Source organism: Schistocerca gregaria, chromosome 2 (genome assembly GCF_023897955.1).
Source record: "Schistocerca gregaria isolate iqSchGreg1 chromosome 2, iqSchGreg1.2, whole genome shotgun sequence".
Classification (NCBI taxonomy): domain Eukaryota; kingdom Metazoa; phylum Arthropoda; class Insecta; order Orthoptera; family Acrididae; genus Schistocerca; species Schistocerca gregaria.
The window spans coordinates 209,008,459-209,032,509 of NC_064921.1; the positions used below are offsets into that span (position 1 = coordinate 209,008,459).

The 24,051-nt window shown below is 44.6% G+C and overlaps 1 protein-coding gene across 4 annotated transcripts in view; it reads right to left on the bottom strand.

The window, feature by feature from the left end:
* Positions 1–18,183, bottom strand: part of LOC126336704 (lactosylceramide 4-alpha-galactosyltransferase-like) — a 125,836-nt gene extending 107,653 nt beyond the window's left edge. For 2 of the 4 annotated variants that reach the window (XM_050000668.1, XM_050000665.1), the window contains exon 1: positions 17,741–17,829. The gene's annotated coding sequence lies outside the window, so the exon portion shown is untranslated. Of the gene's footprint in view, positions 1–7,229; positions 7,315–17,740; positions 17,830–18,165 lie in introns of those variants that run through there. The other 2 variants (XM_050000667.1, XM_050000666.1) reach the window with 2 other exon arrangements.
* Positions 18,184–24,051: the final 5,868 nt, after the last annotated feature.

Below are 24,051 nucleotides of genomic sequence, written 5' to 3' on the forward strand. Positions count from 1 at the left end.
CAATCAAGAACAACTACCAAGATGAGAAACACAGAAGTAGATACCCTCGGTGTAACCAAGCAGCTTAAATCACTTAATAAAGGCAAGGCCTCCGGTCCAGATTGTATACCAGTCAGGTTCATCTCATAGTATGCTGGTAAAATAGCTCCATATTTAGCAATTATATACAACCACTCGCTCACACAAAGATCCGTACCGAAAGACTGGAAAATTGCTCAAGTCACACCAATACCAAAAAAGGGAAGTAGGAGTAATCCTCTGAATTACAGGCGTATATCACTAACGTCGATTTGCAGTAGGGTTTTAGAAAATATACTGCATTCGAACATTATGAAGTACCTCGAAGAAAACGATTTATTGACATATAGTCAGCACGGATTCAGAAAATATCGTTCTTGTGAAACACAACTAGCTCTTTATACACATGAAGTAATTAGTGCTATCGACAGGGGATGTCAAATTGATTCCATATTTTTAGATTCCCAGAAGGCTTTCGACACCGCTCCTCACAAGCGTCTTCTAACCAAGCTGCGTGCCTACGGAGTATCGCCTCAGTTGTGCGACTGGATTCTGATTTCCTGTCAGAAAGGTCACAGTTCGTAGTAATAGACGGAAAGTCATCGAGTAAAACAGAAGTAATATCCGGCGTTCCCCAAGGAAGTGTTATCGGCCCTCTATTGTTACTGATCTACACTCGTGGAAATGGAAAAAAGAACACATTGACACCGGTGTGTCAGACACACCATACTTGCTCCGGACACTGCGAGAGGGCTGTACAAGCAATGATCACACGCACGGCACAGCGGACACACCAGGAACCGCGGTGTTGGCCGTCGAATGGCGCTAGCTGCGCATCATTTGTGCACCGCCGCCGTCAGTGTCAGCCAGTTTGCCGTGGCATACAGAGCTCCATCGCAGTCTTTACCACTGGTAGCATGCCGCGACAGCGTGGACGTGAACCATATGTGCAGTTGACGGACTTTGAGCGAGGGCGTATAGTGGGCATGCGGGAGTCCGGGTGGACGTACCGCCGAATTGCTCAACACGTGGGGCGTGAGGTCTCCACAGTACATCGATGTTGTCGCCAGTGGTCGGCGGAAGGTGCACGTGCCCGTCGACCTGGGACCGGACCGCAGCGACGCACGGATGCACGCCAAGACCATAGGATCCTACGCAGTGCCGTAGGGGACCGCACCGCCACTTCCCAGCAAATTAGGGACACTGTTGCTCCTGGGGTATCTGTGAGGACCATTGGCAACCGTCTCCATGAAGCTGGGCTACGGTCCCGCACACCGTTAGGCCGTCTTCCGCTCACGCCCCAACATCGTGCAGCCCGCCTCCAGTGGTGTCGCGACAGGCGTGAATGGAGGGACGAATGGAGACGTGTCGTCTTCAACGATGAGAGTCGCTTCTGCCGTGGTGCCAATGATGGTCGTATGCGTGTTTGGCGCCGAGCAGTTGAGCGCCACAATCAGGACTGCATACGACCGAGGCACACAGGGCCAACACCCGGCATCATGGTGTGGGGAGCGATCTCCTACACTGGCCGTACACCTCTGGTGATCGTCGAGGGGACACTGAATAGTGCACGGTACATCCAAACCGTCATCGAACCCATCGTTCTACCATTCCTAGACCGGCAAGCGAACTTGCTGTTCCAACAGGACAATGCCCGTCCGCATTTATCCCATGCCACTCAACGTGCTCTAGAAGGTGTAAGTCAACTACCCTGGCCAGCAAGATCTCCGGATCTGTCCCCCATTGAGCATGTTTGGGACTGGATGAAGCGTCGTCTCACGCGGTCTGCACGTCCAGCACGAACGCTGGTCCAACTGAGGCGCCAGGTGGAAATGGCATGGCGAGCCGTTCCACAGGACTACATCCAGCATCTCTACGATCGTCTCCATGGGAGAATAGCAGCCTGCATTGCTGCGAAAGGTGGATATACACTGTACTAGTGCCGACATTGTGCATGCTCTGTTGCCTGTGTCTATGTGCCTGTGGTTCTGTCAGTGTGATCATGTGATGTATCTGACCCCAGGTATGTGTCAATAAAGTTTCCCCTTCCTGGGACAATGAATTCACGATGTTCTTATTTCAATTTCCAGAAGTGTATATTAATGACATGGGAGACAGTCTGAGTAGCCGTCTTAGATTGTTTGCATATGATGCTGTCATTTACCGTCTTGCAAGGTCATCAGATGATTAAAACGAGTTGCAAAATGATTTAGATAAGATATCTGTATGGTGCGAAAAGTGGCAGTTGACCCTGAATAAAGAAAAGTGTGAAGTTATTCACATGACTACTAAAAGAAATCACCTAAATTTCGATTATGCGATAAGTCACACAAATCTGAGGGCTGTAAATTCAACTAAATACTTAGGGATTACAATTACAAATATCCTAAACTGGAACGATCACATAGATAGTATTGTGGGTAGAGCAAACCAAGACTGGATTCATTGGCAGAACACTTAGAAGGTGTAATAGGTCTACCAATGATATTGCTTACACCACCCTTGTCCGCCCTATTCTGGAGTATTGCGGTGCGGTGTGGGATCCGCATCAGGTGGGACTGACCGATGACATCGAAAAAGTACAAAGAAGGGCAACTCGTTTTGTATTATTCCGAAATAGGGGAGATAGTGTCACAGACATGATACGTGAATTGGAGTGTCAATCATGAAAACAAAGGCGTTTTTCGTTGCGACAGGATCTTGTCATCAAATTTCCATCACGTTTTTTCCTCCGATTTCGAAAACATTCTGTTGGCACCCACCTACATAGGGAGAAATGATCATCACAGTAAAATAAGAGAAATCAGGGCTCGCACAGAAAAATTTAAGTGCTCGTTTTTTTCGCGTGCCGTTCGAGAGTGGAACGGTAGAGAGACAGCATGAAGGTGGTTCATTGAACCCTCAGCCAGGCTCTTTACTGTGAATAGCAGACTAACCACCTAGATGTAGATCATGACGATTTACATGTTGACACATACCCATGCTCCGTCTAACTCGAATTCCATAATACAAGCGGAAGAATTAAAGTTTTGAACTGGAGAACATTCAGACATCATGTAAGTTTAAGTCCTTTCGAAAGTTAACGTTATGCAGAATGAGTTCTTCGATGTGAAAATCAATTTTTGGAAAAATATATTTTCGACCTACTTAGAGTCTCCCCTTTAAAACTGTTCAAAATGGTTTAAATGGCTTTGAGCACTATGGGACCTAATTACTGAGGTCATTAGTCCCCTAGAACTTAGAACTGATTAAACCTAACTAACCTAAGGACATCACACACATCAATGCCCGAGGCAGAATTCGAACCTGCGACAGTAGCGGTCGAACGGTTCCAGACTGAAACACCTAGAACCGCTCGGCGACTCCGGCCGGCTTTAAGACTGCGTATAAAATCTTGAGATGACGTGTATAAAAACATTTAAATGTTTTTTTTTAGGTACGCTATACGATGTTCCTCACCGTCTTCATGAGAGAGAGATATATAGTTGAGCACTAGGCAGTTACCTATTCTGCTGGCTACATTGCAAGACACTTGACAATCGATTTTGAATCATTTGCGTTGTTCCCTTCGTGAATAAATCCATGTCCTTGTCATATACTTTTCTTCGCGTCAAAATGCCAAGACTTAATCGAATGGTCTTCAACCCTTTGACTGCTATTCGCAACACTGGCGGTCGCGCCTCATGTGCTCCACTGTCGCTCCGTTCGCAGTGCGCTCGGTGCTGAATGCTTCTGGCGCACTCGGCACGCGCAATGCTTCCAACACGCTGGCTGATTTTTTTTTCGGCTTTCTGTTTTGTTCTGATCTTTGCACTGGACTTGGAGGAACTAGGAGTATTTATTATAATATTTACACTTCATCTTCGTGTGAGGAGCATTTTTATTACAATGTACACTACTGGCCGTTAAAATTGCTACACCACGAAGATGACGTGCTACAGAAGCAAAATTTAACCGACACGAAGCAGATGCCTTGGTATGCAAATGATTAGATTTTCAGAGCATTCACACAAGGTTAGCGCCGGTGGCGACACCTACAACATGCTGACATGAGGAAGGTTTCCGACCGATTTATCATACACAAACACCAGTTGACTGGCGTTGCCTGGTGAAACGTTGTTGCGATGCCTCGTGTAAGGAGGATGAATGCATACCATCACGTTTCCAACGTTGATAAAGGTCAGATTGTAGCCTATCGCAATTGCTGTTTATTGTATCTCGACATTGCTGCTCGCATTGGTCGAGATCCAATGACTGTTAGCAGAATATGGAATCGGTGGCTTCAGGAGGGTAATACAGAACACCGTGCTGGATCCCAACGGCCTCTTATCACTATCAGTCGCCAACGGCCTCTTATCACTTGCAGTCGAGATGACAGGCATCTTATCCACATGGCTGTAAAGGATCGTGCAACCACGTGTCGATCCCTGAGTCAACAGATGGGGACGTTTGCAAGACAACAACCATCTGCACGAAAGCTATACGACGTTTGCAGCGGCATGGACTGTCAGCTCGGAGACCATGGCTGCGGTTACCCTTGACACTGCATCACAGACAGGAGCGCTTGCGGTGGTGTACTCCACGACGAACCTAGGTGCACGAATGGCAAAACATTTTTTCGGTTCATTCCATGTTACCTTTACAGCATCATGATGGTCGCATCCGTGTTTGGTGACATCGCGGTGAACGCGATTTGGAAGCGTGTATTCGTCATCGCCATACTGGTGTATCACCCGGCGTGATGGTATGAGGTGCCATTGGTTACACCTCTCGGTCACCTGTCGTTCGCATTGACGACTCTTAGAACAGTGGACGTTACATTTCAGATGTGTTACGCCCATTGGCTCTACCGTTCATTCAATCCCTGCGAAACCCTACATTTCAGCAGGATCATGCACGACCGCATGTTTCAGGTCCTGTACGGGCCTTCCTGGATACAGAAAATGTTCGACTGCTGCCCTGGTCAGCACATTCTCCACTTCCCTCACCAATTGAAAACGTCTAGTCAATGGTGGCCGAGCAACTGGCTCGTCACAATACGCCAGTCATGATGAACTGTGGTATCGTGTTAAAGCTGCAGGGGCAGCTGTACCTGTACGCGCCATCCAAACTCTGTTTGATTCAATGCTCAGGCGTATCAAGGCCGTTATTGGTACTCAAAACAAATGGCATGCTTGGAACAAGAGTACCATAAGGCTGTTTAGCCAACAGTCCTGTAGTCTCAGAAATACTCCATGTCTTCCAAGTCAGAATGTTGGCATCAGGAAAAGCTTCAAGGCCACCATAATCTGCTTGATTGCCCCACACAACAGTAAGTGTGAGCCAAGAACTACCTCCAAACACTGCTTGAACATCACAATTAAAATTGAGATGGAGTCCACGAAAAACATTTGGACCTCCAATCAATTGCTGTTTATTAAATTGACCAGCAAGGTCAATATCAATGGCTTTCAAACTGCGATACACAGGTACACTGCGCCGCCAACGACGACGCGATGCACGTCGCAGAGGCATTGCTGTGGCTGTACTGATTTCTCAGGACCTATGCACTCAAATTGCGTGAAAAACATAATCACATCTCAGTTCTAGTATAATACATTTGTCCAATGAATACCCATCTGCATTTCTTCTTGGTGTAGCAATTTTAATTGCCAGTAGTGTATAAACATATAAAAACGTTTAACAGTTTTTTGTTGCTGAAATTCTTTGTGATAAGTTTTGAAGCACGGATAAGCACAAAGAGCTACACTACATTCCTTACAGCACAACTTACTATGTCTGCCAGGATGGATCCATCGTCAGGGCACGGCTGACTTCCTTTCCCATCATTCCATAATCCGGTAAGACTGAGACCTTCCTGTCTGGTCTCCTCCATAAAACCAACCCAGTCAATTAGTTTGTTTCCTAACACCATTTCGAGCACAGGCCATGCATGTCTTGTACCTTTCCCTGTGATCTGGTAAATTTGTGGACACGTTTAGTCTTGTAGCGTACTGTTGACGTTTAGCACCGCCTGCAGTCTTGCGATCGGCGTAAAAAGTTGCAAAACTTTCTCTAATTACATTGAGATGAAACTTTCCGTACTTCAATTCCGTCCCATATTTCCGGTATGAGCCAAAGGCTTCCAACATTGCCATGTCAAAAATGTGGGAAAACAATTTCCTTTACCACTTTGATGACTTCCTTGTACTTTGTACTGTTTTTATTAGACTGTCTCTTCGGTCGACTAGCCCCATTGATTTATTAGAATACGTTACCACATTCGGTTTCATTTTCAAATCATCACTCTTCCGATCTCTTTTTAAGTTACATGCATCATGAATTTGTTGTACGTTGATAGCATCTAGACTTCCTCCTTGTCCTGCCACTATAGACCGATTAGCTTTCCTGATTCTGAAGATCGGAAAGTTATTTCTCCTTTCTTCAGTTTCTCCTCCGTTATTGGCATTTCCTTCCGTGTTCGCCTAACTGTACCATATGCTTTTGCCGCTCTATGATACAACCAACAAAATAGATCTGGGCTGGCATACCAGTTGCCGACAAACAATTCTCCAAGTAGGGTTGGAGCAATGTGGGTACTGTATTTTCAGACACTCTCAGACCACGATTATCAATGTCTGTCTGTGCACCTACATATACGATAAAATCCAGTATCTGAGTGTAATTTGTCTCCAATCGCAAATTACAAAAATTTTAATTCCAACTCTACTTCCCCGAGTTGTAATATATTGCTTTACTTTCAGACGGGATTTGAACAGCATCAGAGATTAGTCTACACAGAGTTTCTCATAAGGATAGAAAGTTTCCTTGAACATTTTCCGAAAATGTTCTACAATAGGTCAAATTTTCGCCAAGTAATCCCCATTTAGAGACAAAGTGTTGTCGCTGAAATGCAGTAAACTCAACAGTAAAAAATATCCGTCTCTGAAGATTACTTTGGTAAAAATTTGTTTTTCAAGCAAAGGTTCTGTCGACCAATATTCACTCAGTTTTTACGTTTTCAAACTAGCCAATAGAAAAGAAGATGCTATAAAACAATACATTTCTGACACACCTGTGTCAGTCCACTTCTTCATTCTAGAATTTGTCTTTGGTTTGCAGTTGGCTGACCAATACGTATAATACTTATTTGTTTCCTGACAAATCATTTCAACAATATCTGTATTTACAAAAAGTCCCAATAAACGGAGGCAGGACTCATTTTCACTTACGTGAGCTTTCATTCCTGGTGAGGATTCGTCGAACTGAGGATTGTTTACAACTCCAGTTGTTTTCTGTCGTCCTTGTGGGTCGCTGAGAGTCTTCATTTGAAGATGATGAGCGTTGAAGAGGAGTACCCAGCTGCGGACTTCCTTTCGATGTCGTAGGCTTTGCACTGGTAATTACAGATGGAGATGAATGAGAACCGTCAACGTCTGTAGATTGTACACTATTCGTAAGGAATCCTTTTCATCTGAATTGCTGTCTATTGATGAGCATTATCTCTTCGGAGCTGAGGAGCTTTTTACATGCCTTCACAAATTGTAAATTCGCTATCAAACACAAGCGAATAACAGGCGAAACTACAGCTCGACAAAAATCACAGTAGCATCATCTGTAGTTTCTAAAGCAAATTACTCGTAAAAGTGCTGTGAGGTTCCGTCAAAATCGCCGACATCGACTTCGAATGCAGTCGTGTTACTCATACTGAACCGCCATGCGTTGCGGTTAGAGCAAACGATAAGGTGTAGCGAGACTCTGCCAATGGCGCTCCAAACAAACAGACGTCTTATTCTTGCGCAGTTAAACAATAGGCGAGCGAACTTCTTAAAAGTTCATACTTATATGTATATCGTGTCTGTTCTGTGCCGGCCAGGGTGGCCGAGCGGTTCTAGGCGCTACAGTCTGGAACCGCGCGACCGCTACGGTCGCAGGTTCGAATCCTGCCTCGGACATGAATGTGTGTGATGTCCTTAGGTTAGTTAGGTTTAATTAGTTCTAAGTTCTAGGCGACTGATGACCTCAGAACTTAAGCTGCATAGTGCTCAGAGCCATTTGAACCATTTTTTTTTTTTGTTGGTCTTGGTAAGAACGTCTCCCACGAGTAATGAGTGTATTGGGGTGGGACACTACGAATGTAGTGTGTGGACATACAAGGTGAGAATGTGGGTCTCGCGGGAGGCGTGCGCGAGATAGTCCCTGTAGTCGCACTATCCTCTGAGCCCTCGGTGACTCAGATGGATAGAGCGTCTGCCAAGTAAGTAGGAGATCCCAGGTTCGGGTCCCGGTCGGGCCACTCATTTCCACTTGTCCTCGTTGATATATATCAACGCCCGTCAGCAGCTTTTGGTATTAATTTCATTCCAATTTCGTTTTTAGAACTTCTACCACAGTTGTCAGCAGCTGGGCACGGCAGCGCTGAACTGCTGTGGCAGACAGTTGCATACAGGGGACGGCGCCCTCGGACTGCTGTAGCAGTCAGCCCCAGTCACAGGTCCGATTTCGTCCACTTCTTTGAATAGAGAATCCCAATATGATGATGATGATGTTTGAGCAAAAACTCTATATTTCCATACTATATTTTATACCCATTTTCTAGGGAAGACTCATCCACGGCTGACTTCTGAATTTCCCTTTGTTTCCTTTGTCGTAAATGCTCTACAGAACGCTTGACAACAGTGCAAGTGGTTTGACGTATCTAAATGCTACAAATTCCACAAGGGACGGCACACACGCCAAGAACTTGTGTTTAAAAATGGTTCTGAGCACTATGGGACTTAGCTTCTATCAGTCCCCTAGAACTTAGAACTACTTAAACCTAAATAACCTAAGGACACCACACACATATATGCCTGAGGCAGGATTAGAATCTGCGCCTAGAACCGCTTGGCCACATGGCCGCAACTTGTCTTTAATAGGGTATAACATATCTCTCTTCTCGCAGGTGGGCTGGGGCAATGATCTCAGTCCATATCTCTTCAAGCCACGTCCCATCTTATTAGCAGTTGCTACAGAGGATGGGGCGCTGATAACCTCGGCTTTGAGCACCGATAAGCTCCTCCACATGATGGAATGCAGCTGGCTTGAGCTCTTCTGCCGATTAACGAGGCGCCTTTCGTCGATGGCACTTGAAAGCCCTAGCAATTTCTACCTTATCGTAACGCACTTCAAATTCTGAAATCCAGACACTATCTCGTCGTCGTCAGAAATAACCTTCTTCCTGTAGACTAATTTTCTTGTGTGCAAAGTGGCGAAAACTGTTCGCGTTTATGTACCAGTCGTGGTTCAATGAGCGACCAAGCCGGCCTCATGTCTTGCGTTCAACTAAAACATCCAAGAATGGAAGCTTGCCATTCCTCTCCAATTCGACAGTAAATTTAATGTTGGTATACTGAGTGAAAGGGAAGACGGAGACTTCACGCTTGTAGGGACATGGGCGCTGCAGTTTCGGTCTAGGGCCAACCACCCGCGTCCTATGACCTCGTTTGGCCCGCAGCATGATGGAGGCACTAGGAGATGCCCAACTTTACTTCCGCACCTGTGCCACCCTGCCGGCCGCGGTGGTCTAGTGGTTCTAGGCTCTCAGTACGGAACCGCGCGACTGCTACGGTCGCAGGTTCGAATCCTGCCTCGGGCATGGTTGTGTGTGATGTCCTTAGGTTAGTTAGGTTTAAGTAGTTCTAAGTTCTAGGGGACTGATGACTACAGATGTTAAGTCCCATAGTACTCAGAGCCATTTTGTGCCACTCTGATACGTTTCTGACCTTGCAGAACACCGTACTACCACCGGCACCCACTAATTTCTACTACTGATGACAACGGCGGAGACATCTGTCGAAAGATCGACTGATTCATTCGATATGACAGAGCCTAAACCGAGAAGAATTTACTGAATCATTGGTTAAGCAGTTACTTACATCTGGTTGACAGAAGCACGTTTTGGCACTCTTTTCATTGTTGGTGCCAGAGAATACATGTGATTGACCACTTTTCAGTTACAGTGGTTTTCAATATCAACTGTAAGCAACATTTAAATAAAGTATCTACCTAACAGTAAAATGCTCGCTAGAGAACTACACAAAATTGATAAGTTATGATGCATTTATGCTGCATTCAGATGCTGTGTTATTAAAGAGAATGTGATGTACTGACAGACATCTGGATAATGAAAATATATAAAAACACAAAAATGAATAAATGAAATAGATACAGATGTGTAAATATCAGGGATGATAGTTACACTGAATCGGCAAATAAACTGGTATAGGCACGCGTATTCAAATACAGAGATATGCAAACACACAGAATACGGCGCTACGGACGGCAATGTCTATATAAGACATGAACTGCCTGGTGCAGTTATTAGATCGGTTACTGCTGCTAAAATGACAAGTTATCAAGATTTAAGTAGGTTCGAACGTGGTGTCAAAGTCGGCTCACAAGCGATGGGACACAGCACCTCTGATGTAAAGACGAAGTGGTCATTTCCCCTACGACCATTTCACAAGTGTGCCGTGAATATGAGGATTCCGGTAAAACATCAAATCTCGACATCGCTGCGACCGGAGAAAGATCCTGCAAGAAAGTGACCAACGACAACTGAAGAAAATCCTTCAGCTTGACAGAAGAGCAACCCTTCCGCAAATTGCTCCAAATTTCAATTCTGGGTCCTCAACAAGTGTCAGCCTGCGAACCATTCAACGAAACATCATCGTTTGGGTTTTCGGAGCCGATTTCCCACTCGTATACCGTTGATGACTGCACGACGCAAATGTATCCGCCTCGCCGTGATCCGGCAGCACCGGCAGTGGACTGTCGATGACAGGAAACATGTTGCCTGGTTGGACGAGTCTCGTTTCAAATTGTATCGAGCCGATGGACGTGTACGGATACGGAGACAACCTCACGAATCCATGGACCCTGCATGTCAGCAGGGGACTGTTGAAGCTGTTGGAGGCTCTATAATGGTGTGGGGCGCGTGCAGTTGGAGTGATATGGAACTCCTAATACGTCTAGATACGACTCTGGCAGGTGTCGTAAGCATCCTGTCTGATCACCTGCATCCATTCACGTCCATTGTGCATTCCGATGGACTTGGGCAATTCCAATACGACAATTCAATGCCCCACATGTCCGTAATTGCTACAGAGTGGCTCCAGAAACACTCTTCTGAGTTTAGAAACTTGTGCACGCCACGAACATTATTGAGCATATCTGGGATGCCTTGCAACGTGCTGTTCAGAAGAGATCTCAACCCCCTAGTACTGTTACGGATTTATGGGCAGCCCTGCAGGAGTCGTGGCGTCAGTTCCCTCCAGCACTACTTCAGACATTAGTCGAGTCCATGCCACGTCGTGTTGCGGCACTTCCGTGTGCTCGCGGCGGCCCTACATGATGTTATGCACATGTACCAGTGTCTTTGACCCTTCAGTATATAACGCTTTGTTATCATCCGAGGCCTTGTTTGCTGAAACCGCCTTTAAAAGTTTATAACTTCAACTTAATTCTGAAGATATTAGTCTTCGTACATTTTTAAATTTTTAAATTTTTTAGTTATTGATAATATTATTGTTTCATTGAACGCGCCACTATTATATGACGTCGCACATGTATTCAGATTTGCGCTACTATGGAACTATGATTTATTATTGAATTTATTAGCTGTAAGTAGCCTTATTTCAGAGCGGCGTAAACGCCACCATTATTGGTACCACTAGTACACTCTGGTTTGTGAGACACCGCAGTCCACAGTCTTGCTTTGGGAGTACTCATATCAGCCGCACACTGACGCATTTGTATCTGAGCTCGCCTGGACTAGCCAAGCAGCCACCCCACGCCGCCGACTCGCACCCAGCCAAGCGAGAAAATTCACCTCCGCTCAGTGCAAGTCCTGAACGGCTGAATAGCTCCCTATAAATATATGTAATGTTACGAGACTAAATCCATTATGCGTTGTTAAAATCTACACCACTCTCATTTTCGACAATTTAACCGCAGCCACTGTTTGAAGGGCTTTATTAATATAAATACCGGTAAAAGAGCATCCACATTGTGCCCATTTGAGAAATATTTCTATAAGTTAATGAATTACGTGGCTTTTCTGAAGACAGTGAAGAGTATTATTCAGTTGTTGGGGTGGGAATTGGTAGGTGGGGAGCGAGGTGTATTGCCAAGCCCTATTGAAATAGGCTATTATCTTCCTTGATGAATATATGACTCTGTACTTTTTATTTATGTTGTGAGTTTTTCAAAACATTATTTTGAAGACCTAGAGTTGCTTTATGTGGATACATTCACCTTAATACCTGAATGACTGTCATATGAGGTGATAAGGTGCCATCCCGAAGCATCTGACACATCTGGATATAAAATCTTATAAAGCGTATGACACAAAACGAGGTAATAATGTTATTGGTTTGATGAAAGATAAAACGAATGTGTCACAGATTGTGGATTTTGCACATGTACGGTCTAAAATATATGCATATCTCATGGAATCAGCATCCACTTCAAGGTAGGCTAGCGTGTGCAACTTGGTGCCACATGGACTCTTAAAGCTGACGATTACCTAACGTTCCCGTATGATGGTGCAGATGATGGTCTACGCATGTTGCGTCACAGTAATTTTCAGTCTAAAGGACAGGTGTTTCATACTGTAGCAGAAATGAAAACTGGACTGTCTTTTCGTGAAGATAAGCATGTTGCTGCACCCGTGCTATTCTCTAGATTGAGAGAGAGAAGAAGCGCAGATTTTTCCAAAATGTGCGTATTTGTGCACGAAGATTAGTGTGACCCATTTACCATATAATATATGTATGGTGATTATAATTAAAATTCTAGTTTTCAACAACGAACCACTGCACAGAATGACGTCACATTGGAACGGAATATTATCGAATTAAGGGGGTACGGTACTGTAACAAAACATATTTAACGAAAACTTTAGCACTAGATGTCGCTGTAAGCTGAGAACATGCAAAATAAAAGATGCGGGCTCACGGCCCTTTCTCTGTTTGCGTCTTAGACGCCTGCCTCGACTGTCTAATAAATGCAGGCTCGCACATTGCTGGTTAAGTTCTTTCACAATAATGGTGTTTTTACGCCAGCAGCTCTGCTGAGATTCGAGACACTCAAGGATATGAAATAAGGTTCAAATGGCTCCGAGCACCATGGGACTTAACTTCTGAGGTAATCAGTCCCCTAGAACTTAGAACTACTTAAACCTAACTAACCTAAGGACATCACACACATACGTGCCCGAGGCAGGATTCGAACCTGCGACCGTAGCGGTCGCGCGGTTCCAGACTGTAGCACCTAGAGCCGCTCGGCCACTCCGGCCAGCTATGAAATAAGGCTGTGGTCCAACGTTGGCCATGGGTCTGGAGGAAATGATACGAAATTCTGAAACACAGGTTTCTTTGACGTGCGTTGTGGTAGAGGGAGGAAAGCAATTGATCCGACGTCGGAAGAAGATGTGGCCATAGCACAGCAGGACCAGCTCAGCGGTAGTGCGCAAACATGCAGTGCACTGGGAACTGCTCGAACTTCTGACAGGCCTTTGAGCACTGTGCATAAAATGCTATGAAACATTCTGCATTCCTACCCACACAAAATTATCCATGTTCAGTAGCTGCTTCATGCTTACCTGCCAGTAAGTCATACGTTTGCCTAGAATTCCTTGTTCGCATGAAAGTGGGCAATGAATGACCATGTAACACTGTGTGACAGACGAAGCCCATATATGTCTCCAAGGACACGTCAATAGATACAGCTGCAGAAATGGGAAACGGAAAATCAATTCACACGTCAATCGATACCGCTTAATTCTGCAAAAGTAGCTGTGTCGTGCGGATTGACCGCATCATTTATTGTAGGGGCTTATTTTTTAGGGGAGATAGATTCTGCGAAGCCTGTTACCTGTACCGTTATTGGTAAAAGCTATGAAATTATTCTGCCCACCAGCGTCATTCCAACCCTTCAAAGGCGTGGACATGTGGGTAGGATCATTTTTATCCTCCAGAATTGCTCAACCAGTGAAGTGGCTGCTGCAGAAGCATTTTGGAAATACTAGCGTTATCAGAAGTCATACAGCCTTCAGCCTGAACGTCCAGATCACCTGATCTTAATCCGTGTGACGTCTGGTTGCGGGGGTATCTGAAAGACACAACGATCAGTGCTCCGACTGCAAACGTAGGTGAACTGAAGGCACACATTCCGCAACGTATTTTGATTGTGACCCCTGAGACACCCCGATCTGCTATAGAACCTATTGTTCCTCCAGTTCAGCTTACGGTAGAAAAAGATGGACAGCATGCTGAACATTTGTTGTGCCATTCTCAACATAGTTAAAACAGGGTTCATTGTTGCTTTTCATGCGCTTTTCAGCCTCAGGACAATTAAGCGGTTATTTTTTACGGCGCTTTGAAACTGGAATTTTGTGTGTCTGTGTTTGTGTGTTTGTGTGTGAGTGTGTCATTCTTTAGGTGTCTTTTCGCACTATGTGTGCGTGTGTACTATAATGAAAAGGCTGCTAAACAGCATAATGTATTTGAACTCTATGTAAGGCATTCAAATGAAATAGTTGTGAAAGAGTGTGACGTATTCACACACTATATACTGGTGTATTCAACTGAACTAGCTGTTAAACAGCGTGATGTATTTATGTACTGTTTTATCAACGACATGAGTGTATGTAGGTTTCCTTTCTTTCCTGAACTGCGTGGTGCATTTGCATACCATATATACAGTTCGAAACCTGCGTAATATTCAATAGATGTATTTGGATATTATACGTTCTTTCTCAAACGAACTAATTGTTAAATAGCGTCATGTAGTTGCATACTTTTTTCGTTAAAGAGATGTGAGCGTTTAGGTACTAGGTCTCACGCGACAGTTTTTTCCTACTGCTGGCCGAGTCATCTTTGTTCTACTTTTAACATTTAAAGGTCTGAAATATTTGGAATTATTTATCTTATCTGTTCTCACGGGACATATTTCTAATGTAAAGTAAGACGCATGGCACCGACTGAAAATATGTATTGATACTGAAATATGTGAAGTTCTGAGCTAAGTCTCTCTCACATATAATTTTCTAGAATGTAACTGTAACTTTTCTGTATTTTTTGTTTATTATTGAAATGCTTCTCAAGAAAAAAATATAACTCTCTCTCTCTCTCTCTTTGGCACATAATTTTCTAGAACTTACCGGAGGTGTAACTGCTTATCACCTCTGTTCTTCTTTTCTGCATCAGGTAATATTTATCTGAAAACTTTTCAACGTAAAAGTCATACACAAGCTTTCTTTTTTGTACGATTCATTGTATAAATACGTAAAAATTAAGTATAGAAAGCGTATATTAAATAAATAAAATACACTACCAAAAAAATAGTACAACTGGAAACACCACGTCGGTTTTGATCCAATGACGGCATATGCCACCTGGGCGACAGTAGATGTACTGATAATGATCTCAAGGTCATCTGCTAGCAGATAGGGTACTGGCATAGCTACCAGAGTGCCATCTGTGTCTACCCTTTAATAGGGAAAGCTCACAGCCAGAAGGCACAGTGTAGTGCAAATGTGTGACACAAGCGGGAAAGCATGCCACAGTGACGCACTACAGCCAACTGGCGAGTCTGATAGCTTTCTGAATGATGGGATGGTCCTTTCGGAGAATAACCACACAAGTTGGACGTGCAACGATGCTAGTATCAGTGGTCGCTTGAACGTTCTCACACCCACAAACGAGATTCTGGATGTCCACCCAACGCAGACGCCCGTGAGGATCGTGAAGTTTTAAGGGTAGCAGTGGCAGATCGAAGAGCTACCACAGGTAAGAGGGCATATGAGCCCAGCTGTGTCAATACGAACTGTTGTGAACCAGTTGCTAGCAATGGGACTACGGGCACGCACAACTCCAACCCGTCTTCCATTCACGCCATAGCATCGACTGGTGGCGTCATACAATCGCTTAGAAGATGGAGTGCCGCGCCGTGGTCTTTAGCGATGAAAACAGGTTCTGCCGGCCGCTGATGGTCGTTTGTACGTACGACGTAGACCTGGTGACTGCTGCCTTGTAGAGTGAATTCATCCAAGACACACTAGCATTACGGTCTCGGGTGCGATAAGCTCCTACCGTTCACCTTTGGTGTTTCTAGAGTGGACTCTAACCAACGCTCGGTACGTGCTCGATGTTGTTCATGCTCGCTCTTTTGCAGTCTCTTCAACTGAAGGTTATGTGTTGTTTCAACTCGATAACCCTCGCCCACATACTGCCCTTGAAACTCGAACGTACTCTGCAAGACGTGCAGTAACTTCTCTGGCCCTCATCAGCTCCGGACTTGTCTCCAATCCACCATGTATGCAATATGATAAGATTTTTCCTTTTTTTTTGGGGGGGAGCTGTGCAAATCTGGTTGAAATAAGCGATATTTTTACAGAGATACAGCAGCCCATGTCACTGTATGTAGCCAGAAGATGCTCAACGTGTTTCCTGTAAAGAGGAGATTTGTTTTTTCCCAAGAAATTCAAAAGATCAGCTTGATGCTTGTCCAGCCCATACTTCTGTGTCATCCCAAATTTTCTTCGAACTTTCCAACTGGTAATATCTCTCTTTTATGAATTACTACTAACGCAATGTTTAGCGTGCCGCAAATCGTTCATTAAATAAAAAGAGTGTGTAATGGGTATAACTGCCTTTAAAATCATATAGTGCCTTCAACTTCGATGTGAAGAGTCGATGAATAGCGTCCAAACCGATAAAACGCAATGCCGTTCAGTTCTGAAGGGAACATTCACGTCACGACAAAAGAATTTTGAGTAGTCTAAACAAAACAGTTTTTGTAAAGAAGCCGGCTTTGATATATAGCAAGAGATTGTCGACGTGAGAGTCCAGACCAAGTTTGGCACTCAGCCAGGAAGCTAAGGGTTTTACTCCGTCTTTTGAGAGGGACAGATTTCTAACGGGATCATTTAGTTACAATTGTGAAAATATCTGTGATTCATCGCATCATGTTTCATAGACACAGTCAAGATCAAATGGACGTTGTAAGCTTTCACCTGGAGTGAGTACACCACTTTCACTTCCCGCAAAAACACCTCAGCCTAGGTAAGCCGTGGTTGACAAGCTGTTGTTATGAGTGAGCCTATGGTAGATCATAAATTAACTTCTCAGTTCTTTAATGTAGTATCATTCTACGTAAATAACAATATTACTTGTCACTATGGTTTCCTCGCTTCCGCTAAAGCCCATGGAAAGTAATGCATAATTCTTTCGAACACGATACGGTACACAAGCCGTACTTGATCATTGAGTATACTTCCAAAATGCAACTAATACTATTTCGGTATTCTTGATGTGATCGAACGACGCTGTGATGAGGATATAAGCTGTCACTTAAGCTGCAAAACTAGTTCGGACAATTTAAAAATATTCCAGATATTACATTTAATACGAAATGAAATATAACTTGTTAGCGTGTGAGCAACTATATTTTATGTATATGTGTGTGTATTGCACCATTAACGTGCATTTCGTATCTACACAGTCTATTCTGTACGACAAAGCGGGAAAATTATGCACGTTGATATGTACACGCCGCAGCTCGTCTCCCACATTTGACTTCATTAATGAAAATTGTAGCACGGTAATTCTCTCTCGCTATAAGAATATTATTTATAACATGCAGATAGCGGCTTAGTTAAAGAGAACAACGCACTTGTACCTTTGTGACATGTACTCACCGCCTTACTGTAATTTGCTAAATACCGCAGCACTACCAGACTGTCGTAAGTACCTCACTTCACGATGTTTCACATACAATGCCCAAAATACGACTGACAGTGAGCTCGAATTATTAAAAATAAGAGGGTGAACGAGATAAGTTTTATCTGCGTAAGAGATAGCTGAGATAACACTATGATATCAGAGGGTGTAGTATCAGCTCAGCAACTCAAATCGAACACCGTACGTAATTGAATAAAAACGTTGTTAGAAATGAGGACATCTGCCTGCAACTCACAGGGCGTTCAGTTTCCTTAGTAAACACTCGTAGTTGAATAACTTTATTTGTAGGTGCTGCTGCTCTTCAGAAAGTTTTGTAGTAATTTCACATGACGCATTGTAGCCTAAGTTCTGGAAATTTATGAGGTTCTGTTTAAGACTTTACCGAAGTAGTAACTGCTGCATTGGTTCACGGACTTCACGTAGGATAATGCTGTGGAAGCTGCACAATATTTCGACGACACAGCTGCTCGTCATCTTCAGGTGCTTACTGATGCGTTGCTGCAATAGATCGCCAATATAAACTCTGACTCGCTAGAAAAGCGCGGGCGCCACGGATTAACGCTATAACGTCATCCTACACGAATCGTGGGGCACGGCGACATTCAATTCCCCTGCCGGACGAAAGGGCCACGAGCTTATCGTTCGCGACAAGGAAAATAGATACCGCAGATAGTGGGCCAGCGCAAGCGCGGGCAGTGTTGGCGCCCAGTTTAAATGGGCTGACTTTGATTCTCCGTCTGTGTTGACTCGAATTCGTTCGTCTGCGGCAAACGATGCCTTAGTACTGCCAGTGCCTTGCTGAGTTGAAATCCTGCGTCTCTATTGTTCAGGTCGTTACTTTTACGTATTTTGACTGCTTCCTTAACGGTGGAATCCCAGTGCGTGGAAGCGTGACGCTGGCCCGCTACTTGCGGCCCCGCTTTTCCCGCGTCGAGCATGAGAAGCTCGTGGCCCATTTATCTGGCAGACGCAATGGATTTCGCCGTGCTCTATGATTCGTCTACGATGAAGTTACAGCTTCAACCCTTGGCGCCTGATCTTTCCTAGTGAGTCAGAGTTTATTTTACCGAGCCATTTCAGCAACATATTCCACCGGAAACTTCCCCGCATCATCTTTGGCTCATATGCATCCCTCACACCTTTTTTTACCTCCTCCTGTCCCCGTGAGCCCCGGCCCCCTCGTCGTCCACCATCCCTCACTGCCGTGATCACAAAACTCAGCCTTGTGGTCATGAAGGCGGAGGTATTGGCGGAAACTAAATGCAAACCCCACCCTGGAAATCCACTCATCCAGACGTTTCTACTCCGGCCCTACCTTCCTAACACGTGTGTTTATAGTGTCCGCCTCCTCCATACGTCACATCCTCACTCAGGTAGCCCTGATTTTCAGCCGTCTCCACCCTGTTGACTCCTCCCATTTCCCTCCTCAATCCTACTGCTGCCGATGCTGTCTCCTGTACAATGACCACCTCACCCAAAACTGCAAATATGCAGCCACTTGACCTCGCTGCAATGCCTCCCACATCCTCAAACAGTGTCCTAACCTCACCTCTCCTCCTTCCGTCAACACCTGCAACGAGCCCCACTCCACCTACTCCTCCAAATGCAAATCCCCCGGCCTCCAACCCCAGAAAACCTGATCTCACTGTCCCTGTTTGCCCCAACTACCAGGCCATCCACCCCAACAATTCCCCCTGCTCCCACCCTATCCGGTTGCTGACCATCGTCCTCCAAGATATTCATCTCTTCCAACGCCCCTACATCTCCCAGCAGATCTCCCTTGCCCCACACTCTCTCTTCCATTTGAATATCTATGCCACATACTCTCACAACTAGGCCCACCTCACCTTCACCTGCCTAGACATCCTCCCTTAAGTCTCTCTCTCATCCATCCTCCACTCCCTCCCCCATCCCACCTCTTGGTGTGTCAACATTATCGCCTCCTACACCTAAACATTTGCTCCCTCCAGGCCAACAAATACCTCTTCATGCATATCCTGTATCAGCAACAGGTCGGCTCCTTCATCCTTAACGAAATCTTCCTTCAACCTCACCATGTTGTCCGCACCTCTCCCTATGTCCTTCACCACAACGACAACCCACGTCCCCTCTTCTGAGGTGGGGTAAAACGTATTCCTGTCAGCCACAAACCCTGCTCATGGACCCAACCGAACTTCTCCTCAGCGTATTTTTCCCCTCCCTCACCATCACCTGTGCCACTACTTATCCCCATCTCACAACTACTGTCCTGTACAACTTCCTCTCCCATGTTGACTGCACCTTCTCCACCTATGTGACTGCCATCAACCTCAACATCTACAGCTCTGACCTGCCACCCTTCAGTGATGGCTTCAGTTCCTTGCCACCCCCTACAGTGACATCGTTCCCCTCCCACAGCACACCCATCCTGAAAGTAACTCCAACCCGGATGACTTCCTTGCTTCCCCCAGCCACCATGCTTGTATCTCCATGGATGTCCTCGACCCCATTGGTAGCGACTGCCTCACAGTCCTTCTCACCACTCCTCAGCCCATTGCCCCACTCCTGCCCCGCAAAATGCTGCCCCTCCAAAGTCTGTCCAAGGCTACTGCTGTTCCTACTGGGATGCCTACTGGGAATCCATTGCCTCACAGGTTGAAAGCAACCTCCTTACCTTTTACCATCCTGCTGATGTCATCAATGCGTCTTTCATATCTCATACGTCTGTAACAAGCACAGTATTAGTCATTTGTTGATAGCGGAAAGGCGATCCACGCATCGACTTCTCCGCTCACGCAACGTGGGTTTGTTGAGTGCGGAAATGTAGGAATGTCTTAGGACGAGGGTTAAGGCTTTGACTGTACTGAGCCAATGCTGAAGCAAAGGGTCATAGAAGCTCGTTGGATCAGGCATGCTGTTTGAACTATAGAAGGATTCACTGTCTTCTCGTCTCGTTTTCTGTCAAGTAGTAATTCAGTCGTCTGTCTAGTGTGCTAATTGAAAGCTTTTGGCGAGCACACTTCGAAGTAAATGGTGAAATGCTTATAGTTGCATACACTGCAGTTGCTTCTGTGCGAATGAGCTTCTTGATATTACCGCTGTCTGAAAACGTCGTCACTATTTCGTGTTGCTAGCCGCATGGAAGTTTCGCGTGCTAAGTAAGGACCTTCGCTTGCACTGTTTTATAAAATGTGGAGGTCCGAACATTCTTCAGTCATAGGCGTCTGTAACCTCAAGCGACTTATTGGGAGATTCCGCAATTTTAAGTAATGTTTATATACAGATGTGTATTAATTTTGTGCCCTGATTCTAAGGTATTGCACACAAGGGATTTAAAGATCATTTCCAATGGCTATTCATAGCCACCAGGGCTTAATCGTAAATTTACCTACTTCATCAAGTATATAGAATTTTGTCTACGGAAACTCACTATCGTACACCACTTTTCCTTTTTTTCAGTTCGGCCACGTGCAGCCACCTACATTCACATCTACATCTGTACTCTAGATACCACTATAGATAGTAAACTTGCTATATGAATTAGTTCTTTTTTCATTGAGCAATGGAGCAACAGACATTACTGATGGTGGCGCGCAATTTTCTACTGTATCTCATACGCATCTAAAAAGAACGTAATGCTTTCAGAAGTTTTTACCATTTACGAGCTGCAATAAATTAACAAAAATGGTTCAAATGGCTCTGAGCACTATGGGACTCAACTGCTGTGGTCACCAGTCCCCTAGAACTTAGAACTACTTAAATCTAACTAACCTAAGTACATCACACACATCCATTCCCGAGGCAGGATTCGAACCTGCGACCGTAGCAGTCGCATGGTTCCGGACTGCGCGCCTAGAACCGCGAGACCACCGCTGCCGGCAATAAATTAACAGCACAATCACTTTTCTGGGACCTGTATCTGACAGAAGTGAAAACAAAAGATTCACATTTCGGAGACAATGGGCAAATCGTACCTAATTTGTTGCTGCTCAAAATAATCACAAGTCACTGTTAAACGATGCGCATATATTCTCAAGGACGCGCTTTGCCTATAGCAGAATAAAGTCAATGGCTGAGAGCGAAGTGCAATCGGCACAATTCGTCTCGTTACCATGCCCTGTTGAGGTCGCGGTTCCAGTTAACTTCTCTGAAACAAATATTACATATCATAATTCATGTACAACTTAATAACTGCAGGGAGAACTTTTAGTTATAAATGATAAGACGAACGTAAACCGTTTTAACATAATTATAAATCAAATCTATTTCTAATAGACATGTGCAGAAAAAACGTCTAGTTAGTTCGATCGAGACAAGAAAAGTGGGGAGATTCAATTTGCTAACAGGACCTCTGCTCCTCGTTCTCCTTGAAACATATCAAAATGTAGTTCTCTGATATTGTTCATAAACCTCTCCCATGGACCTTGCCGTTGGTGGGGAGGCTTGCGAGACTCAGCGATACAGATAGCCGTACCGTAGGTGCAACCACAACGGAGGGGTATCTGTTGAGAGGCCAGACAAACGTGTGTTTCTTGAAGAGAGGCAGAGGCTTTTTCAGTAGTTGCAGGGGTAATAGTCTGGGTGACTGGCTGATTTGGCCTTGTAACATTAACCAGAACGGTCTTGCTGTGCTGGTACTGCGAACGGCTGAAGGCAAGGGAAAACTACAGCCATAATTTTTCCTGAGAGTTTGCAGCTCTACTGTATGGTTAAATGACGATGTCATCCTTTTGGGTAAAATATTCCGGAGGTAAAATAGCCCCCATTCGGATCTTCGGGCAGGCACTACTCACGAGGATGTCGTTATCAGGAGAAACAAAACTGGCGTTCTACGGATCGGAGCGTGGAATGTCAGATCCGTTAATCGGGCAGGTAGGTTTGAAAATTTAAAAAGGGAAATGGATAGGTTAAAGCTAGATATAGTTGGAATTAGCGAAGTTCGGTGGCAGGAGGAACAAGACTTCTGGTCAGGTGAATACAGGTCTATAAATATAAAATCAGATAGGGGTAGTGCAGGAATAGGTTTAATAATGAATAACATAATAGGAAGACGGGTAAGCTACTATGAACAGCATAATGAAAGCATTATTGTAACCAAGACAGAAACGAAGCCCACACCCAGCACAGCAGTACAAGTTTATATGTGAACTAGCTCCGCAGGTGAGGAGAAGATTGAGGGAATGTCTGATGAGATAAAAGAAATTATTCAGCTAGTTAAGGGAGACGAAAATTTAATAGTCATTGGGGACTGGAATTCGATAGTAGGAAAAGGAAAAGGGAAAAGTAGTAGGTCAGTATGGACTGGGGAAAGGATTTCGCACAGAGCATAATTTAATCACAGCTAACAGTTTAAGAACCATGAAAGGTGGCTCTATACGTGGCAGAGACCTGGAGACACCGTAAGATTTGAGACTGATTATATAATGGTAAGACAGAGACTTCGAAACCAAGTTTTAAATTGTGAGACATCTTCAGGGGCGGATGTGGACTCTGACCGCAACTAAAACCTAAGAAACTGCAAAAATGCGGGAATTTCAGGACATGGGACCTGGATAAACTGAAAGAACCAGATGTTGTAGAGAGTTTGAGAGTGAGCGTTAGGGAAAGATTGAAAATAACAGGGGAAATAAATACAGTAGAAGAAGATGGGTAGCTTTGAGAGACGAAATAGTGAAGGCAGGAGAGGACCAAATGGGTAAAAAGACCAGAGCTACTAGAAATTCTCGGGTAACACAAAAGATACTGAATGTAATCGATGAAAGGAGAAAATATAAAAATGCAATAAATGAAGCAAGCGAAAGGGAATACAAACGTCTAAAAAATGAGATCGACGGGAGGTGCAAAATGGCTAAGGAGGAATGGACGGATGACAAATGTGAGGATGTAGAAGTTTATATCACTAGTGGTAAGGTAGATACTGCACACAGGAAAATTAGAGAGACCTTTGGAGGTAAGAGAACAACCTGTATTAATACCAACAACGCAGATGTAAAACCAGTCCTAAGCATAGAAGGGAAAGATAGAAGGAGTACAAGCGAGATGTACTTGAGGAAAATATTATGCAAGTGGGAGAGGACAGAGATGAAGATGAGAAGGGAGATACGATACCACGAGAATAATTTGAGAAGGAACTGAAAGACTTTAGTCGAAAGAAGGCCCCGGGAATAGACGACATTCCTTTAGAGCTACCGATAGCCTTGGAAGAGTCAGCCATGACAAAACTCTTCCATCTGGTAAGAAAATGAGTGAGACAGGTGAAATACCCGCAGACTTCAGGAAGAATATAATA